We start from the raw sequence: 1,111 nt of genomic DNA, 5'->3' as shown, positions 1-1,111 counted from the left end.
CTCCTCCTCCTCTTCCTCCTCCTCCTCCTGCTCCTTCTCCTGCTCCTTCTCTCCTCCTCCTCCTCTTCCTCCTCCTCCTCTTCCTCCTCCTCCTCTTCCTTCTTCTAATTGCTTCAGGGAAGATGCCATTGGCTGTTGATTGATCAATTCAGCAGATGTCTGCATGCCTGCTGATGCTGGGTACTGCTGAGGGTCCCATCAAATATGCACTTTCCGTGTGAATTAATGACTCCTTTCCCCGTCAGTGTAGCTTTATCACAAGGGCTAACAATGCTGAGGGGAAAATAATACAGGTCTTCAGAAATGAAGGTTTGACACTACCATTTTGTTTTATCTTTTTGTGGGAACGTTTTATCCTCTCTACCCTCTCTCTCATGGTTCAACTTTATCTGTGATGTCGGTAGTTGACAACTCCAGTTGTCTGGAAAGCTAAAAGCAAATATGGAAACCATTGGGTAGACCCGACACTGTTAATGAAAACTTTAAAGAATACTTAAAAGTTGATCTGCAAGAGCTTTGAAAAGCTGACCTTGCCTTATGTTGTGGGATTTGGGCTTTGAAACTCAATCTCAATCTAATGTTCAACAGGTGTCCTTTGGGCAGTCCCTGCAAGCACTGGAGGCTGGAGATTCGTGTGGTGAGTACGGTGTCCGCCCATCTGGAAGGGTGAGACTGGATGTAAATAGGACCCTGGGGTTCTGATTGTTTCACTGTAGGACAGGAAGGGATAAGGCTGACGTGGAGATGGTCGTGCAGCAATGTAAGTGCTTCTCTGACTTCTCACGCCTCTACCCACAGGACACACTTCTGATGTCCAAACCCTGTGTTCCCTAAATGGTATTGGAAATGAACCTTTTTAATGACTTCTTAACATAACAGCCTCCTGGGCTGCATGAGAAAGTCTAAAATTCCAGCCTGGATCACCCAGGGCTCTAAAATGAAGATTTTTTTTTCCTTGAGTTCAGTTATAAAAATAGCAAAAATTCTTGAAAAGAAGCATTTGCTCTGGGTCAGTTCAAGTTTGCCAAGTTCTCCCTCCCCTCCCTTTCCCTCCTCTTACCCCCACCCCCTGTTTCTTTCTCTCTCTCTCTCTCTCTCTCTCTCTCTCTCT

The sequence above is a fragment of the Microtus ochrogaster genome, chromosome 16 (genome assembly GCF_000317375.1).
Source record: "Microtus ochrogaster isolate Prairie Vole_2 chromosome 16, MicOch1.0, whole genome shotgun sequence".
Taxonomy (NCBI): Eukaryota; Metazoa; Chordata; class Mammalia; order Rodentia; family Cricetidae; genus Microtus; species Microtus ochrogaster.
Note: the sequence above shows the minus strand (reverse complement) of the source record.